The 20,000-nt window shown below is 32.0% G+C and overlaps 1 long non-coding RNA gene across 1 annotated transcript in view; it reads left to right on the forward strand.

The window, feature by feature from the left end:
* Positions 1 to 20,000, forward strand: part of LOC128249663 (uncharacterized) — a 144,426-nt gene that overhangs the window by 116,395 nt on the left and 8,031 nt on the right. The window contains exon 2 of the long non-coding RNA XR_008265773.2: positions 11,304 to 11,796. This is a non-coding gene — a long non-coding RNA (uncharacterized LOC128249663). The remainder of the gene's footprint in view (positions 1 to 11,303; positions 11,797 to 20,000) is intronic.

Genomic DNA, 20,000 nt, shown 5'->3' on the forward strand with positions numbered 1-20,000 from the left:
ATACATACATATACATATATATATATATATATATATATATATATATATATATATATATATATATGTAGGTTACCCTTAGTCATTCTGTTTTTCTATTTAGCCCCCTATCTTGTAATCTGTCTATCTAAATTTCTGTTATTTCTTTGTTCTTTTATAATATTGTATATAATACACACACACACACACACACACACACACACACACACACACACACACACACACACACACACACACACACACACACACACACACACACATATATATATATATATATGTATGATGTACAATATATGATATATATATATATATATATTCATACACAAGGGTCTATAATGACATATACATACACGCACTGACACGCAAGCACACCTTCTAAAGCATATTAATGCATTTACACAGATATATATGCTGTGTAAATATTTATCTACATACATGCCAATCTGCCTACTTCAATTTCTTTTTTGTATACCTGCCTATATACGAGAATACAAATTAATCCATCGCGCCCTCTCTCCTTGTACATATAATTACATACATATAAACATATAAATATACATGTATATACATGCATGTTTTAGATGTGTGTGTGTAAGTGTACATAGGAACAGGCAATTATGTGACCATTTACGTACGTATCCACACACACACACGTATATATATATATATATATATATATATATATATATATATATATATATATATATATATATATATATATATATGTATGTATATATACATACATACATACACACATACATCTGTGTAAGTGTGGGTTTGCCAGGGAGTGTTTACTTCAATGTGGAAATGCATTTTCTATATTTGTATATTTGATTTTGATTGCATGTCTCCCATATTTAAAATGATAATGAATCTGAAGTAAAACCTATGTTTCACTAATGAAGATAGAAAACAAACACATGCTTAATGACTACAAGATAGAACTTTCGATAAAAAATAAAGAAGAAAAAAATCATTAGATTAAGAATAATTTGTGTATCTAAATTTGCTATGAGAAAATACGAATACAGCAATGCAGATGTTAGTTTAACTGCATTCACTCGTTAATATCCTTTGCCTTCATTGATGGTTTCCCACTGCAATAATGCAAAGAATTATCTGATAAATGTCTTAAAGGATCACTAAGGTTCACTATTTTACAACGATGTCGCATTCCCACGCTGATGAATTTACTCTGATAAGCCTCTGATCTTTTGAAAACATACTCATTATACTGTGGCCAGTTTGAGCAAATGTCTTCAAAATTCCCATGCTATAAAACTTTAATTATTGGATGGGATGGGAAAGTTCACAAAGCTTCCATCTATTTTAGAAAGATACTTGCTTATTTTCTGACTCAAATACACAAACATTTGCCGATTGAACCTGTATAACTAAAATCGTACTAGCATCTTCACACTCACTTTCTCTTACATATACAAATATATATCGATATGTAGGTGTGTATGCGTACATATCCCATACACACACGCACACACACATATGTATGTATATAACAGGCAATATAACAGGCAACAGAAAATGCATCTGGTATTTTAAGGTTAATAAACTATACAGGTGTTTCATTAAATCGAAGGCCAAGATTACTCAATCTTTCGTTGAAGTTAGAACATCTCTTACCACTTCAGTTCGTTTGATAAAAATATTAAAAAGACCTTGTTATTCATCCAAGATTTTTCATGTTAGTTTATGAGTTTTATATGTTTACTTTAGAACAAAATCTTTCTTAGGCCATTTATGTTTCAAGAACCGTTTGTTTTCACATTCAGAATAAAATGGTTCGAATGACTTTTGCATGCACAAACGAGTTAAGCACAGTCTTTGTCTACCAAATTTTGTACCAGAAGCGGTGGACAATTCGTGGATCTGGAGAAGCCAATCCACATTGCCCTGAACATCAATGGATTACAGTATCACATACTTCTGAAAACAACTTATTAGAAGTATAGTCGTGCCTCTTCCCAGTATTTTTATATTCCTGTGATAGTCATTAATCATTTTTTTTTTCCTATCAAGTAAAACCTACCGCAAGAAAAATATATTGCTTGTGACTTAGTGGAATAATACCCGACAGCTATCTTGTTCTCTTTCTCTTTCTCTCTCTCTGTCTCTCTCTCTGTCTCTCTCTCTCTCTCTCTCTCTCTCTTTCTCTCTCTCTCTGTCTCTCTCTCTCTCGCTCCCTCTCCCTCTTACATATCCCTCTCCCGCACTCTCCCTCTGCTTTTTCCCTCTTTCTCTCGCAAACTGGTTCGCTCGGTGTTTCGCTCTTTCACCCTCTCTTTATTTCAATCTCTCTATCATCCCTCTTTCTCTCTCTCTCTCTCTAATCCTGTTGAGTTCTAACATCCTTAAAACATACTTTGCTTAATGCGAATTCTACGTACCGACGTTGAAGCTTTCTTCCAAGACCAGGTGTCATTGAAATGTCTTGCAGCATATACACACATGCATATATATATATATATATATATATATATATATATATATATATATATATATATATATCCCTTGTTTCAGTCATTTGATTGCGGCTATGCTGGAGCACCGCCATTAGTCGAACAAATCAATCCCACGACTTCGACTTATTCTTTGTAACCCTAGTACTTATTCTATTGGTCTCCTCTGCCGAAACGCTAGATTACGAGGACGTAAAGAGACCAAAATCGGTTATCAAGCGACAGTGTGGAGGACAAGCACAGACACACAAATATATACATACATATATTATATACTATATATATATATATATATATATATATATATATATATATATATATATATATATGTATATATATATATATATATATATATATATATATATATATATATAAATGAGACGGGCTTGTTTCAGTTTCCATTTATAAAATCCAATTCAATGGCTTTAGTGGACCCGAGACTACAGTAGAAGATACTTAGCTAATTTTCCACACAGTAGGATTGAATCTGGAAGTATGTTGTTGGCGAAGCAACCTACCTACAGCACGTCCTTGCTTGCACCTACACACACACACACACACACACACACACACACACACACACACACACACACACATATATATATATATATATATATACGCGATGGATAGATAGATAGATAGATAGATAGATATATAGATAGATAGATAGATAGATAGATAGATAGATAGATAGATAGATATGATACATACACAGAAACAATAACTCCCCCCACACACATGCGAAAAGTTACACGACAGTTTCCAAAACTTCACTATGAAACTACTTTAACTCCTAAAAATCTAACTTAACCTTTTGACACCTACAGTATTGTGTACGTGCACAAACACACACATATACATTTTACCTGCATATATCATATTCAAAATAAACTAATTGTGTAGAAAAATGCATTCAATTCAGTGCTTTTTGAAAATGTGTTGTTGCACTTTTTCTCTTGATTCTGCTCTGTTAAGGTCAACAGATATCTTTTGATTATAGGCATATCACTATTTGTCGTTTGCGCTGCACTACCTAATGGCAATTGTATGCATAAGACGTACAGAATATATGTCTAACGAGTTGTATTCTTTCCATCCGTATTTGTGCATATATGCCTATATCCGCGCGAATGAACGATATACATACATACATACATACATACATACATACATATATATATATATATATATGTGTGTGTGTGTGTGTATATATATGTATATATATGTATATATATATATATATTTATATATATGTTTGTATTTGTGTGTGCGTGTGCATGTGTAGCTATGTGTATGTATGTATGAATCCATTTACATGTACATGTATGTGAGTGTGTTAGTGTACGCGGAATGAAATGGGATAATTGTGTGACATAATAACAATGGCATTTGGCCGGAGAATATAGATTGTAGTGGGTCATTTTTGGAAACTGTTGCTAAGTGTGCGCATTCATTTTCAGAATGTGAATTATTGAGCTTATGAATAAGAATAGAAACTATTCCTACTGGTCAGAAATTTGCGATGACGAAGTTAAACCATGATTATCATTATTACCAATAACCTTATGTGGATCCATCTTCATCATCATCATCATCATCGTCGTCATCATCATCATCAGTTTACCCCTCCCCGTTTTCTGTGGTCATCACCAAAATTATCAATGTTATGAGGAAACCTGAAAAGTGAAAGTGAAAGTTGAATTTAGCCACTCAATGTGAAGTCAATAAAACGAATTGCACAACAAAAAATTCAATGATTGAGAAGATTCATTCAAACACTGCAGAATGTGGAGCAGTAGGGAAAATATGTTATATGCTTGCGAAGTAAGTGCTGTAGATAGCACACAAAGAGTATAAATTGAGGGATCGCAAAGTATGTAAATATATGCAGTGGGATCAGAGCTAAATCAGTAGATTTGAAGTGCCGTAAAGGTAGTGTAAACAAGAGCAAGATGCTATGAAGAGTAATGCTAATAATTGGAGTGTATGAGATTTCTGCATAAAGAGTGGCTTGTGAAGCAAAGGGTTCATTTAAGATCGTGAAAGTGAAAAACAAAAACACACAAAAACGTTTGTGCTTCTATTTTGAATGATATTACTGTGGATGTCAGGGAAGACGTGAGAAATTTGAAATATTAAGACTTATATAGAGAGAGATGAAGTCATTCTAGAATATAAGTTTGGTAATTGAACCTGCTGTTGTTGGTCATATTTGCTACCTAAAAGAGTGGCATGTACTGCAATTAGGTCACGTATTTCAAACAAAGTGACATCCTAAAAGCTGGAAGAAATCCTAAGATGTTTATGATTTATAGTAACTTCTTGCCAAATGACCTGACCAACGGTTAATATTTGTGCAAAATAAATTAGCAAGCAAAAGATATGCTATAATAATAATAATAATAATAATAATAATAATAATAATAATAACAATGATAATAATAATAATAATATTAACAACAACAACAACAACAACAACAACAACAACAACAACAACAACAACAACAATAATAATAATAATAATAATAATAATAATAATAATAATAATAATAATAATGGCACTTTGCAACAAGTGTGGACTCGACAGAGCCAAAAAGCGATAAGAACATAAACCCGAAAGTATCATCGAAAATGCGACCATGAGATAGCGAATAGGAAGCCGGACATAGTCTTAATTGAGAGAGAAATCAAACTATGCTGGATCATAGATATAGCATGCCCAGCTGACAACAAGGTACACGATAAGGAAGAAAGAAAAGTTGAGAGATATGACTGGTTAGCTTGGGAAGTTAAACAGTTGTAGTCGATGAAAAAAGTACCAGTAGTACCAATAATTGTCGGGGCTCTGAGAACAGTGAACAAAAATCTCGAGAAGTACGTGTTGTTGCTGTGCCGACAAGTAATGCTCGCATCCTTAGAAAAAACCTTATCAATTCAAATGTATATGTTGTATTACATGATGATATTTCGCTACTGACCCCTGCCGCTTCTCCTCCCTAAGCTTTCAGTTTTACGGTAATGTCTCTTATCCTTCACTCGCCCTAGGACGTTGGGTGCATGTCGGCAAGTGACTGGAACAAACATGAAGATGTATAGAGAATAACAGTAACAACAACAACAATAATAATAATAATAATAACAATAATAATAATAATAATAATAATAATAATAATAATAATAATAATAATAATAATAATAATAATAATAATAATAATAATACCAGAAATTACCAAAAACACATAATGAAAAGAAATATAACAAGTAACTGTAGAATATGTGGAGATGGACAAGAAACAATAAATCATATTATCTCTGGCTGCCCAGTCCTGGCTAAGAAGGAATATATTCACAGACACGACAGAGCTGGGACCTATATACACTGGAAGCTATGCCAACACTATGGAATAACAACAGAAAAAAGATGGTATAAACACACTCCAGAAAAGGTCACAGAAAACGAGAAAGCAACCATACTCTGGGATATGCCAATACACACAGATAGAGAAATTAAGGCAAATAGACCAGATATAGTTGTCAAAGATCATGAAGAAAAAAAATGCTTTCTAATTGATGTATCAATACCAGCAGATGACAACGTTTCTCTAAAAGAAATGGAAAAACTTTCAAAATACAAAGACCTGGAAATAGAGATAACTCGAATGTGGAATCTAAAAACAGAAACAATTCCTATCATAGTAGGTGCCTTAGGTATAATAAAAAAAATATTCAGACAAATACATAACAAAAACACCAGGACTTACAAATATATATAACATACAGAAAATTGCACTACTGGGTACTGCACACATTCTACGCAAAACACTTTCAATACAGTAAACCTAAGAGCACCACAGCAAACCACAGCACATATCCAAGGCGCACAGAGCTGCGCTCGGTAGTGAAGTGAAAGCACGTTATAAAAATAAAACTACTGAACAATAATAATAATAATAATATTCGAGTAAGTAATACTCATTAAAATTGTTGGATTATATCCGATTTAGTACACATCACAAACACGTAAGTACGTAAACTAATTAATTCCGTACACACCCTAGTATACCACGAACACCTTTTAATATTTCAATATAACATTAAGTAATACACATAAGCGAATCGAATGAAATCAATCGACAAAGACTAGTCGTTATTGATCACAAAATATTAAACAGGTGTGTGTGTGTGTGTGTGTGTGTGTGTGTTTGTGTGTGTGTGTATATATGGGTATATACACACCCCATGACATTAAACAAATATATACTCCACACAGAAAAAGTAGGGGTTGATATTAGTTTTTTATTTATTTCTTTGTCGCATTTAGCTACTTTTATTTGCGTATAATTATAGAAACGGTGCTCTATCAAATTGTCTACGCTAATAGATAAAACCCGGAGCCTAGTACTAATGCGAAAATGTTAATGACAATGATGATGATGATAATAATAATAATAATAATAATAATAATAATAATAATAATAATAATAATAACAATAATAATAATAATAATAATAATGATGAAAGGAAGCGGTTCGAATCTTGCCATGTCCTGATCGGTGATACATCTAGTGATGGTGTCACAATAAAAACACTGCTAATTGCGCAACCTGATAATCGCTACCTCATATGAGTGACACTGAAAAAACAAAATATTGTGAATAACGGTGGAGCAATCGCGTAAAACATGTTATTCGATGATTTAAAAAATTATCCCTCATTCTTTACTCTAAAATATCCTATCACACAATATTAAACGAACGGGCATACATACACACACACACACACACACACACACACACACACACACACACACACACACACACACTCGCGAACGCAATCTCTCACACACACGTACACAAACATACATACGCATATATAGATAAAATAAAAATGTGCTAGAAATGGGCGAAAAAAATACAGACAAAAACACACACCCACTGCGGATGAGCAACCCTTCGTTAGTTGCCAATCAAAGAACATCATGATTTCAATACCTTCTGACAATATTTCCCAATTTAGCCATGTCAGTGACATAAAGAAGCATGACGAGTGAATGTAATATGTGTACAACGACGGAAAATAATTGAGACAATTGCAATAAGAGATAAGCTGATGTCTGTTGACCGAACGGTAAATACAGATGGTTTCTGAAAAGTGGAGAATATATGTATGAATTTATACATAACTTTGTGTGCGTTAACGTTTGGGCTTGTAAATATACGATTGTGCATACATACACATACGCACATACACAGACATACAGATAAACACACACTCACACATATGCGTATACGAATATATATGTATATGCGTATGCATATGTGTGATATATATATATATATATATATATATATATATATATATATATATAGAGAGAGAGAGAGAGAGAGAGAGAGAGAGAGAGAAGGAGAGATTGAGAGAACGAACGAGAGAATAGTAAATATATATGTGTGTATTTACTACTCTAATATATATATGCGCGCGCATGTGTGTGTCTGTGTATGTGTGTGGACACGCATGCATATTCACTACATACTCATATGCATATACACATGTCAGATGAAGTGTGACGGCACAGGGAATTGTTTCCAAATATGAACAGTTTGGAAAGGCACCATTATGTATCAGTACGTCAATAATAGCTGTGGAACAGTACTTTATGCATTTTATGGTATCATATCTCTCAGTCACTCATTGTCTGTCAAGTTTTGAATTAGTTAGAATGGACTTGCTCTCTACATGACAGACTTTGTAATATAGGTTGTTTTACATATATTCAAAAGAAGAAAATAACGAATATTCGTGACATTCCTTACACGTGATACGTCTCCATATTAGCTTTTGTTGCGAAAAAACATTCCAAATCCTGCTGAAGATCGCTGTTGTCTAAATATTAACGAAGCACGAAAGTCATCCAGGTAATGCGTGTGTGTACGTATTGATATTTACAGACACACTCGCACACACCATCATACACTCAAGCACACATACATTCACACACAGACACACATACACTCACACGTATACACACATACACAAATGTATTGTGCGTGTGTTCTGAAAGTAAACACTTAACCGAAAATGTTCGTCTATTCATGATAGTCGTATGCAAAGTATCTAAAATATAAATAACTCTTTTCAAAATTAAATGAAGTATTCTCAGGCTTTAATTTGTTCTGTTATCGTCTACCATACATTTATATGAGATTAACCTAATTTCTGTCGTTATTGTCGGCACTGGGTAATTAGTCACACATTTTAATTCTGCATCCACAATGCCCGTTCCAAACAAGAGTAAATGGTTTCGGAACAATGGAGTATATATTCTATCATTTTCTCCACGTCTCACATGAGGCAAGGTGTTTAAAACAACTGACAAATACTCAGCAACAGTTATATCAATAGAACCAGTCGCTCTTGAAAACCGCCCACCTACCTACCATAATACTTCAAATAGGGCGATTGATACAGGGGTTTGGTGAGGAACATTTTAAGCAGTAATTCGACTTGATATAATTTCTAAATAAATCTTCCTGACTCCACGCCATTTTGTTATACGTTGTATAACAAAATTTACTATATGCTCTTGGTGTCTCAGACAGATAGTGTTACAACATCTTGGAGCTGGGACACCAGAATAACAAGCAAGTGCAGTCTAAATGACAACAAGTTGCGCAAGATATGTCAGCAGAAGCGTATCCTAGTCTCATGATTTGGATGCGGCCTGACTACCTTAGAATATAAGGATTTAATGTGGGACAATCTTTCATTATAAAGGAGGTGTTTCTCTGGATTTCTTCAGTTCTTTAGCTCCCCCTAGGTATTTTACTGCCTATTTATATGTGTGCATAAGTGGAGCTGAAAGAGCGAAGCTGAATTTGCATTCAAATTAAAACATTTCGACCAACAAATTTTCCAAGGCTAATCAAAACGAAATAGAATTTAAAACAATTATAAATTTAATTTATTTAATCAACTTCACATGTTCCAAAACTATAAGATATGCGTCGGGATTACAAGGAAATCAAGTCATCTCAAATTCAAATCTCAAAATAACACTTCGTACATGGCGAATAAACTAACAAGTATGCGAATATGCACACACTAATTCTCACACGCTTACGTAAATGTTCATAGGTTTCAAATTTTGGTACAAAGCCAGTAGTTTTGTGGTAAGATTTAGGTCGATTAAATTAACTCCAGTGCGCAACTAGATCATATTTTATCAACCTCGAATGGACGAAGAGCGTAATCAGTGCCCGAAGAATTTAATCTCAGAATTTAAAGACGGACGAAATGCCACTAAGCATTGTGCTCAGGGTGATAACGATTCTACCAGCTCACTGCATTTAAACGTTTATATTTATCGAGTATAAAACTATTCGTTCGAGAAGGAAAATCTCTGTTTGTAGAATATAGATGTCAGTCAAACACATTGTCATAGTGAAGCAATACGTATCAGAACCAGTATCAAAGAAAAGGTCTGCATTCTCAATAGGCTAACAGCAGTACAAACCTTAGAACTGCCATAGGTAATATCTCAAGACGAAAAGTTCTTACATCTTTTAATCGTATTAGTACTTTCGGCGAAGTATATTCTTCTATTCAGTTCCCTGAGAGAACAGATATCTTCGGCGTCTTCTCTCTGATAATTAAACACTCTAGCGTGTTCCATATCTTTAAGAATATTCCATATATTGAAAGAAAAAAATAAACTTTGATTAATTGAGATAATCGATGCAATTAATGCTCAAAGTTCCAACTCCCCTAAGTTTGTTTAAAAATTTGATAAGAACATGCAGCGATGATATTATTAACAATATTATTACATGACTGATATTTTGGGAAATACAGATGATGTCAGGTAGGAATTGAGCTCGTCTCTAATGGCAACTGATGAAATTAATGCCAAATAATGTAAGCAATGGACTTGTTTCTGATTCATTTGTCCACTTCAGGGATGTATTCTCTGCTCCATTGGCAAGCTTGGAAGGGATCAGTATATTTGAAAGGGAGAATTTAGATTAGATATAAAGTGAACACCAAGGAGAAACTTAATAAGCTTGTACTAAATACTGCAACGAGATTAAGTTAACTAAGAAATCAATAGTGCAGTGACTGGCAGCTAGATATTGCAAATACAACTCCCTGAAATTACAACGTTAAATGAGGATATCGCATCGGATAAGGATGCGATAAGAAAAAGATGTTCGTATGTGGAAATCCTTTGATGATAGTCCTGCACAATTGTGGCTAATAATAAAAGAAGACAACTGTAGTCAGCAAGTAGTATATGAATGCTTTCAAAAGCGAAGAGCAAGGAAACTGTATTTCTTCAAGACGTGTATAAGAGGACAGATTGAATATAAAAAAGAGAGGAAAGAATGCAAATGGAGAAGAAGACAAAAACAGTCACACATCAGTTTCTGTGGTAGGAAATAAAATAACCACAAAAGGAAAAAAACATGAACATGCTCAGCAAATAATTGATCGTGCTAGACAGCGAAGTGACCAAATATTATATGGACGCACACGAACAAATGGAGAAATACTCAAATCTGCATATACACAGGCACAAGAATATACACACTCAGAGCAACATATTCAGACAGTAAAACATGTGTGCAATGTGTGTATATATGTATGTGTGTATATATTTTATATGTATATATATATATATTTGTGTGTGTGTACGCACGTACATATATGTATACACACACATACATACTGACAGACGTATACATGGACGCGTGTGTGTGATTATGTATGCCTGGCAATTCATAATATAGTCCTTGTCTTTATTTTTTATTTTATCTTTTTTTTTTTTTGCAGATATATTTGAATTTGTTAAAATACATGACCTATCGGACTCTCGGACTTCGAAAGAGGACACATTGTTAGAATGAGCATGCCTGGAATCTCACTCATTAGAACTGCAGAATTGTTTGATATTTCGACATGTACAGTCTCGAAAATCATGTTGGTATTCCAAAACCAAAGCAAAATTCTTCTGACAAGAATAATTCTGGATCGAAAGCAGAAAAAAAAAGACAAAAAAAACACACACACACACACAGATCGCAGTATGCTGACACGTATTTTATCTGAAACCGATGAAACTACGACAGTAAAAACGACAGCAAAGCTAAACCATCTTCTTGCTAAAAATCTTTCAACCAAAACCATTCATCTTGTGCGCCATAAAGCAGGATACCATGAGACGGCTGCAATGCTAAATATTTATAAGTGGACGAAATATATTTAGACTATTGGAGGAGGTCAATGACACAATTCGACGATGTAATTTTCTCTCATTATTCGAAACGTACGTCTAGAAACAGCCCTAATAATAATTCATCCGTATTTTTGTTCTCAACCATGAAACATCTATGAGGAATTGTGACGATGGGCTCCTTCGTTTGTCTATCTGGCAGATTTAATGTCAAACATTATCTGAAGATTTTGGTTCATCATGTTTATCGCATGATACAAATATTTTTTCTCTCGTGATTGTCTTGGCTTTAAAACAGAAGTAATGGAATAAAAGAGTAGTTAACTATTACATGTACAAACTTAGAGAAACATAGATATATTTCCATCAGTCTTATCCCTGGCCATATCTATTACAATTGTTCGATCTCTAAATTATTATAACTAATAGAGTATTGTCCTACGCCGAGGCTTAACCAAATGCAGGTGATTCGTTTGGAATTACTCGCAGGAACTTGTCGAAAAACAGTATGATCTTTAGGGGGTTGGGTTTTTTAATTGATTTATTTCGGAATAATATTACATAACCCAGATCTAGGTGAGGTAAAAGAGTTTCCTAAGAAAATCAAAGTTACTTATAATACCTTATGTGATACGAGAATTTGAGGTGAAGATAGTATTTCATGTGTTATCGGCAATAATTACCATAACATATGTCAGCGCTCTCAGCTGTGATGTAGGATCACGAGAGTCCTTATTTTAGGTGGTCCCCCTAATTACGGTCTGGCATTTATTCATTCAAATACACATATGTAATTGCTAGAGGTAGGTTTATATATATATATATAATTGACAGAATGAGATTAAAAAAATCCAAGGCTCTGAATAGTTTTCAGAACATTTATAAAGAGACGGTTTCCGGGATATTTTATATATCGCTTCATCAGAGACGGTGCGAGAAAAGGATTAAGTGATAATTATTGTAGAGAAGGTATGAAATACAGGTGGAAGTGAAAGAATGAAAATACAATTGAGGTACATAAGGATAAATATATATATATAAATATATATATATATATATATATATATATATATATATATATATATATATATATATATATATATATATATATATATATATATATATATGTATGAGCGTATGTGACAGGCTGCGTAAACTTGCATCAATTCAGATATGTGCCTGCATCCTCATATTATGTATTTAAATGGATATATATAAATGCACCATACGCGTGCACGGACAGTCGCACATATACATGGGGGTGCTTGGTGGAAATTATCGAGAGCATATATATATATATATATATATATATATATATATATATATATATATATATATATATATATATATATATATATATATATATATGTGTGTGTGTGTACATATATATAAATGTACACATGTATATGCGGTTATATATATATATATATATATATATATATATATATATATATATATACCCATATTATCGAGAGCATATATATATATATATATATATATATATATATATATATATATCCATATGTGTGTGTGTGTGTGGTTGTGTGTGTGTGTGTGTGTTCAGTGGGAATTTTATAATTATATACAATCTAATTTCACCTCAGTGTTACATTATAAATTTAACATTATAAATATCGTAAGAATGTTTTTCTTTAATGGCATATAACAAAAAATTTCAAATGCATGTGGGTGTGTATAAATGCGCAAATGCCTGAGTATATATGTGTCTGTGTGTGTATGTATGTATATTCATTTGTGTGTGTTTTAAGCATCTATACATGTACATGACATGCCTGTATATAATGTGTATAGATGTGTCTATATACATGTATATATATATATATATATATATATATATATATATATATATATATATATATATATATACGCAAGCAAACTCACACATACTCACACACACGTATACAGATGTGTATGTATAACAAAGGCATTGATATATGTGCATTTATAAAATGGGTATATAATGGGAGTGAAATACAAAGAAAAAATGAATATTCATGTATAATTGTACCCAAAACATACATACCCAGATAGTTACATATAGGAAAATCATTAAACACATATATGTACACACACAAATACACACACACACACACTCACATATACATCAATGACTGTATACATTTATGTACATCTACGAATGTGCATGTGTGTGTGTTTTTATATGCATGAATATATATGTATATATGTATGTATGTATATATATATATGTATACATATGTATATATAGCTATACATATATATATATATATATATATATATATATATATATATATATATATATATATATATATACTCATATATATATATGTATGTATGTATGTATGTATGTATGTATTTATGCATACATTTATTCTACATATGAATACATATGCATCAAGATATATATACATGTATATATATGTATATATATATATATATATATATATATATATATATATATATATATATATATATATATATATATATATATATATATATATATATATATATATACATATATAAATATATGCGTGAATGTATCTTTATAACTACACACACAGAAACTCGCACACACACATAAATATATATCTTTTTCTATGAATAAATGCATTCATCAATATCCGGACATAAGTAGAAACGGCTTATATATTCCTGATCACGTCGTATTGTGCATTTGTACGCATATTATTACACGATGCATATCACGTCATACGCATACATATATATATATATATATATATATATATATATATATATATATATATATATATATATATATAGGTACATATATATGTGAGTGTATATGCATGTGCTGTTGTATAAAGGAATGCCAATATACGTGTGTAAATATATATGCGTATGCCTTATCTACTTATATATGTGTATATATTTATATATGCATATATATATATATGAATAATATATATGTATATATATATATATATATATATATATATAAACGTGTGTACGTGTCTATGTGTACACGTATGTGTTCAAAGACATGTTAGGAGGGTGCGAATTTTCTAACATCTACCACCCATAATATATAATATATATAAATATATGTATATGTATGTATACATATATGTATGCATATATGTATATATATACATATATATTTACATACATGCATATATAGATATATATATATATATACATACAAACATATATATATATATATATATATATATATATATATATATATATATATATATATATATATATATATATATATATATACACATTTTTTTTATTAATTAAGGTATTTCTATAATGTACATGTATTAAGTAGCTCCCACCTATGTGGCAGATATACATATATATATACATGTATGTCTGTGATAGTTATGCAGAGTGAAAGAGAGAGAGTGGGGAAGAGAGAGAATGATAGAGATAGAGTGGGAGAAAGAGAGAGATTGGCAGCGAAAACTATTCAATACATATTTTTTGTGCCTGACATAGTAATGTCTTAGATGTCTAAGGTTTGTGCGTGATATTGAAGTGAGTCGTGTCTTTCATTCTTATTATCATTTTGATAATCAACAGTTTGTCCAATTAATTTTTGACGCTATTCTTTATGCCACATGTCTCATCTAACTCAACCGATATATATTCAAAGCACTTTCATCTATAACCATTACTTTTTTTTTTTTTTTAATATCTTCCTTCGGCCCGACACCTATGCAATGAATGTTGCCATGTCTGAATACTTAGTGTTACGTCTTTGTTGCTTTTAATGTTTAAAGTTTGTTTTTCGTTTTGTTTGAATGTAGTTTGTTTTTCCATTCCCTCGGATAAATCTTGGGTCATGACACCTTTCATTAATGCTGTTTCATGTCCATCGTAGTGAAGGGTGATCTGGGAGAACCAGTTAACACGCAGTGTGACATGCTGTATCGTATTTCATCCGTCACTATGTTCTGAGTTCAAATTCCGCCGAGGCCGACTTACTATTCATTTTTTAGGGTCGACATATTAAACACTATTTATTGAAACACTGGGGCCAGTGTATCGACAATTCCCTCCCCATAAATTTCAGGTTTAGTTCCTAAAGTAGAAAGGATTATTATTATTATTATCATTATTATTATTATTGTGAAGAGTGAGCTGGAAGAAAAGTTAGCTCGTCGAGCAAAGTATTCCTAGTTCGAATTCCGATGAGGTCGATTTTGTCTTTCATCCTTTCAGGATCGATAAATTAAGTACCCTTCCCCCAAATTTCAGGCCTTGTGCCAATAACTGAAAAGATTATTATTATTATTAGTAGTAGTAGTAGTATTATTGTAAAGATGGCGAGCTGGCAGAATCATTGTCACGTCGGACGAAATGCTTAGCGGTACTGTGCTTCATCCGTCATTTCACTCAGACTGCAAATTCTGCAGAGGTCAACTTTGAGTGTCATCCTTTCGGGATAGGTAAAAAAATAAGTACCAGTTGAGCACTGGAGCCAATGTAATGGACTTAACCCTCCCTTGAAATTCCTGATCTTGAGGCAACATTTCAAATCACGATTATTATTATTTTTCACGGTGTTGATCTAGTACAGTAAGAAGTGCACCGTGCAAAATATTTAATGTTCTGGGTGACATGCTGACAAAACGATCTTGCCTTTTCATCTTTTGTACACATGAAGTGCGTACTAGTCAATTACTGGGATCGGTATGTTCGAATTTCCCCTGTACCCCAAATTTCAGGCCTTGAGCCTATGATACGAAAGACCATTATTATTATTGTTTACTGGAGACAGTAAAGTGTTGACGTAGTTGTTTATCGCAGTGTAACTAAATAGAACGGGAGTAAATATATATATATATATATATATATATATATATATATATATATATATATATATATATATATATATATATATATATATAGTCAATTCAAATAAACGAAACGCAAAAAACAATCAATGAGCTTCAGAAAGTACACAAGAAATGTATCAGCGTGATGCTCGGGGAAAGGAGAGAGCTTAACGTTTCGAGCAAACTCTTCGTCGCTCTTCGACGGAAAGGAGAAAGGGAAAAGTGAAAAGAAAGAGAAAAATCGCCAACAGCCCACGTGAAGTATACATACACACACACACACACACACACACACACACACACACACACACACACACACACACATATATATATATATATATATATATATATATATATATATATATATATATATATATACATACATATATATATATACATATATATATATATATATAAACCAATAGAAGGAAACAAGCTCCTCTCATAGGGATGTAAAACTGACTTATGTTAATTTATTAATATGTTATTATATTCTGATTGTAAAATTTAAAATAAATATAGTCCCCTACAATTGTTTCAATTCAAACCCCAAAATCAAAAATTCATCTTATGTAAATATTTGAGTAAAAATACCATCAGTGTAAACTGGACGAAAACCACATATGAGAAGTTTGAAATCGTAAAACAGACTGAATCAACACATGTACATAGAGAGAGATGTACATACTTAGATTTACATATAAACACAGATGCATATTATGTGTGTATGCATATATATATACATATGTATATAATCGCAGGTTGGGCTGTGTGGTAAGAAGTTTGCTTCCGGGTCCAGTCCGAACTGCGTGGCACGTTGGGCAAGTGTCTGTTGTAGCCTCGGGCCGACCAAAGATTTGTGAGTGGGTTTGAAAGAATCCCGTCGTAAATATAGGTATATATTTATCCGTGTGTCTTTGTGTCTGTGTAAGTCCCGCAACCGATGTTGTTGTGTTTACGTCCCCGTAACTTAGTGGATCGGCAGAGGATCCGATAGAATAAGTACCAGGCTTAGAAAGAATAAGTCCACAGGTCGACTTATCGACTATAAGGCGATGCTCCGCATGACCCCAGTCAAGTGACTGAAACATGTAAAAAAATAAAAGAACATACATATATATATATATATATATAGGCAGAGACATATACACATTCGAAGAGATTGATCTAAGAAGAGGTTTCACTTTTTATCTGCAGAATTCCTGCACACTCTTCGTGCTTTATTTATTTATTTATTTATTTGTTCTTCTCTAAAAATCAGAAACAGACAGAGATTTTGCTTGTGCGATTTTATTTTGTTTCTAAGTTGTAAACAGTACTCTATTAAATTTTACTGCCTCATATTTTGTTCGTTCTGAAAAAAATTGGTGTATATAGATTGTTTTTAATTAATTGCATTTAAAAGAGATTTTGAAGGTTCTGTATGATTAGTATGAACTAGGATGTCACGAATCACTTCAAGTTAATCTTCCTTGTTGCTTGTATTGTTGTCGTACACCCCACCTCACACACACATGCATCCACATACAGACTGATATACACACACACACACACTCACACACAGAGAAACATATACGCACAAACACTCACACAGAAAAATACACTCACATATATATATATATATGTACATATATTAATTCTACACAGATATCTATCTTTCTATATATATATTTATATAATATATATCTAAACACCCTCAAAATACAATACCATACACATCAGTAATTGTATATATATATATATATATATATATATACATTCAAATATACAGATACTATGTAAACGTATATGTGCAAATAGATTTATAGATAGATAGATAGATGGATGGATAGATAGATAGATAGATAGATAGATAGATAGATAGATAGATAGATAGATAGACAGACAAATAGACAGATAGACAGATAGATAGATAGATAGATAGATAGATAGATAGATAGATAGATAGAGAGAGAGAGAGATAGATAGATAGAAAGAGAATGATGTATGTTGTGTACGTAATTACAATGATTATTACATAATTTACTGGTTGGCCGAAAAATTAAAGCTATACACATGTAAAACCATTATGCATTTATGTATGTAGATAATACATATGTATGTGTGAATATGCACAGATATGTACATATATCTATACACGTGTGCGTCTGTCCGTGTGCATTTTTGTGTGTGTATGTGTTTGTATGTGTGTATGTGTGTGTATGTGTGCGTGTGTGTGTATGTGTGTGGTATAATGATAGACAAAGGGAAGGAAGTGGGATAGAGATATGATTAAATATTTAAATAGGCAGGTAGGCAAATAGGTAAAAATCTGATTATGATAGTTTGAAGCAGAGAAAATGGTGAGTGGACGAGTGAGAGGAGTTATGCTGGTGGATATAAATTTGTATGTTGCCCCACCCCACAAAAAAAAAAACGAGTACATTTGAAGAATGTTGACAAGTTTTATGCATATTATATATGCACAAGCATCCCACATATATACAAATAGTCTTATATATATGTGTATATACATGTATATAGATATGCATATGTATATATATATATATATATATATATATATATATATATATATATATATATATATATATATATATACATATGTCCATATGTATGTATATATATATGCATTTGTATATATATATATATATATATATATATATATATATACATTCATATATATATATATGCATACATGCATATAAATACCTTTGTCCTTCTCACTCTATCTCTCGTTTATTATTATTTTTTTTCTCTCCTCTTTCGTCACCAGGCTGTGAGTAGAGAATGGTGTTAGTATTGGCAAGCATTAGCTAAACATTACCTAAGGTGATTGCAACATGTAGTAGCGATAGACAGTAGCACTAATATCTCTGCTTTGATACCGGGTGGCTGCTACTGGAGGCGTTATCTGTTGTAGGTGTTGCAGATAATGTAGAAAATGGAGAGAATAAAAATAGAAAAAGAAAGATGTGATACCGGAGGGTGAGTAGGATGTGTCGTCGGAACCATAGTTTAGGAGAAGAGGAGGATGGAAGTGGAGGATGGTCGAGGTATATTCTTTTTTTTTTGGAATATGTGTGTCTATATGTGTGTGTGTGTCAGTGCGTGAGAGGGTGTGTGCATACACATGCACGTGTGTGAGTGTGAGTGTGTGTATGTATGTGTGCGTGTATATATGTATTTAAATACCTACACTAACTCATGTGTATATACGGGTAGATTTAGTTATATATATATATATATATATATATATATATATATATATATATATATATATTTACACACACCTGTCACTGATATGACTATATAGGTAAGTACATATACACATATATGCATCTATATGTGCACAATATTTATATAGATATTATATACGCATAAATATATTTACTATATATCCATATTGATATATTGCACATATATAATTATATATGAATATATATATATATATATATATATATATATATATATATATATATATATATATATATA

Source organism: Octopus bimaculoides, chromosome 16 (genome assembly GCF_046866305.1).
Source record: "Octopus bimaculoides isolate indiv1 chromosome 16, ASM4686630v1, whole genome shotgun sequence".
Taxonomy (NCBI): domain Eukaryota; kingdom Metazoa; phylum Mollusca; class Cephalopoda; order Octopoda; family Octopodidae; genus Octopus; species Octopus bimaculoides.